This window comes from Trichechus manatus, unplaced genomic scaffold, assembly GCF_000243295.1.
Source record: "Trichechus manatus latirostris isolate Lorelei unplaced genomic scaffold, TriManLat1.0 scaffold00001, whole genome shotgun sequence".
NCBI lineage: Eukaryota > Metazoa > Chordata > Mammalia > Sirenia > Trichechidae > Trichechus > Trichechus manatus.
This window is the reverse complement of record NW_004443937.1, coordinates 18,962,369-18,965,484: the sequence shown is the minus strand read 5'-3', so window position 1 is coordinate 18,965,484 and position 3,116 is coordinate 18,962,369.

Genomic DNA, 3,116 nt, shown 5'->3' with positions numbered 1-3,116 from the left:
GCTCCCGAAGGGATGAGACCAGTGGAGTATCTTAGATGGCTGCTCACAGGCTTTTAAGACCCCAGACACTACTCACCAAGGTAGAATGTAGAGCATTGTCAAGACCTATGTTTGAATGGCAAATTGATTTTATTCAACTCCCACCATCCAATGGCTATAAATTTGTATTAGTGATGATTTATAGATTTTCTCACTAGGTAGAAGCTGTTCCCAGCCGTCAAGCTACTGCCACCTTTGTGGCCAAGAAACTCCTTGAAAATATCATCCCCATTTAGGGAGCCCCCCGAGTCCTCTGTAGTGACCACAGTACACATTTTACTGGACAACTAATTAAAGAAATATGCTTTCTTTTTTATCTTTCAGAGGCTTCACTGTCCTTATCATCTTCAATCTTCTGCCCTAGTTGAAAGAACTAACGGTATGCTAAAAACTCGATTAGCCAAACTTTTCAAATCTTTACAATTATCCTGGACTAAAGTGTTACCTCTTGTCCTCTTAAATTCGAGAACTACTCCACTTAGATCCCACAAATTAACTCCTCATGAGATTATTACTGGGTGGCCTATGGCCCTCCCTTATTGGGCAATCTGCCCTGAATCAAATTTAACTCAATCCAATTTGTTCCAGTATGGTAAGTCTTTAATTCAGTATTCTAAGTAATACTCCTCACAAGTTACAGATCCTTTTGATAATCAGAAACAAGAAGTGTCCAAGTTATCCACTATTAAGCCTGGAGACTATGTTTATTGGCAAAGACACCAATTAAAAGATTGTCTTGAACCCCGATGGAAAGGACCTTACCTGGTCCTTCTCAATAATCCTTGTGCTGCTAAATTACAGGGAGTTAAGACTTGTATTCATCCCTTCCAACTGAAGAAGACCAAGGATCCTGCCTGGACAATTCAATGAACTGAGAGACTTAAGCTGAAATTTAAACTCCTGGTGGCCAGAAGCAGACAACTGAGCCCAAAGTGGACAGCATTCCCAAGCTCGTGGAACAAGACCCCTCACCCATTCTGTTGAATACAAGCCCCTGAGGTCCTCAGACTTTGTTTAATCCTTATGGTTTTTGAGGTTGCTTTGTGTCGCCAAATTGAGTTTATTGACTAGTAAGAATTTTCCATACAGATTCTTGATATATTTGCTGTTTCTTATTTATTGCTATCCTTATGCTAGTTGCTGTATTATGCCCTGTTGGTATTATCCCGTTTTTCATACTATTCGTTTTAAGTTTAACCTTTTTAGCTGTTATTTTGTTAATCACTCTGTTATTTTACTGGAGTTGTTATTGGCCTGTTGTTTAAACACTTGTTGATGCCTTATCATCTCTTTCCGCGTTGCTGTTCTTTTGCTTATTGGGTTATTGTTTACCCATAGTGTCATTCCCTGTTTTGAGACTTTATGTCCGAGTGGTAGCAGAAGAAAGTATTTGTTTTACCATACCCATCATTTTTATTACATTTCCCTTATTATATTGTTTTTGGTTTGTGTTTTTCCACTATGATGCTCTTCTTAAGTATTCTGTTATTGTCTTTCACCACTCCAACTAACACCCGGCACAAAAATGCCTTTGTCAAGCTAGCTCAGTCAGTAGCTAGCACTGTTAATCTGACTGCTAGATCTGTTGTCAAATTCTGAACACTGGACATGATAACTCTGACCTGATGGCCTTGCCGGTACTCAGTTATAGTTTTATACCCAGTGTCATGGTAAACACTAATGCTATTGCCAGAAGAGCTATCCGTGTTAGACAATGGCATCCATCTAACTTTCCTACTTATCCTTTGGTACCTTGTTTTTTCCTTTCCTGTTTGAACAAACCCTGAAGATACTTATAGTGAAGGACACCCTATTCCCTGATATTATACAGCCTCAATAAACTTTTGTAATTACAAGAATCCATATGCCCAAGCTTGCCCCCATTTAAAGGATGAATCAGGGTTAGGTGGCTTGTCCATCTGTAGCAGCTCTCTTACTGAAAAATGGCTTCAGGAGGCTAATCAGATTATCCCTTTCCCCAATACTCAAACTGGAACAGGAACAATTTTTGCACCCCCAGAGTTTGTATTTTTGTGTAGGAGCTCCAATTACTTAAAAGAAAATGACCATACTGAACCTTATACTTGGGCACTACCCTGCGTAGACAGGTGGAGCCTATATGGAAAATGTACCTTAGGGACCCTTGGGGTTCCTCTAAACTTCCATTCCTATGACGAAAACACACATTGGACTAATGATTTAAAACTTCTTACCAGAAACAAAAGAGAAGCTAGTAACAACCTTGTAATAGATAAACCCAGAGATGGATGGGCATTCCTCTGAGGGCTTTTTCCACTTGTTGGTATCCCTGAACTTGAAAAATCTATTTGCAATTTATCCATCACAGTGGTGCAGATAACCAACGACCTTGCTGATAGCATAGAGGCTCAACAATAGTCCTTAAATTCCCTTGTTAAAGTAGTATTAGACAAAAGAATTACGCTTGATTTCCTTTAGCCCAACAAGGAGGTACATGTGCAACTGTTAATATCTCTAGTTGCACTTGGATAAATACTTCAGGAGAAAGAGAACAAGACCTTAAACAGGATTGGTTTTTCCTAAAAGCAAAGTTTGTTTTACAGGTAGTCCCCGACTTATGACGTATTCAAGTTATGACAAATCATCCTTTTTTTTTTTTTTTGTACATCTTATCGTTAGTAATATGTACTACATACAATGTTACAACACATAATTTGCTGATGTTATTCTCAGATGTTTACTCACAGATGTTCAATATTATGATTTACTGTTCAAAACACTGCCATATAGCAGGCTATGGCCTGGTCTACAATGAAGTTGGTGTTGGGAGTCATAATGGACTGAAATTTGGGCAATGTTCAACTCTAACAACATACGACAATTGAACTGTGCATGTGCCTGACAGCCCTTATGCTTCGACTTGTTAAGACACTGACACCTACTTCATTGTAGACCAAGCCTATATCGTGATCTTATTCAGTGTCTCATACCATAAGAAGTATCAGTTGTTAATTTGAAATGCGGTATTCGACTTACATCAGAACCCACTTACAACTGAGTGGTCAGAGCGGAATCCCATTGTAAGTCGGGGACTATCT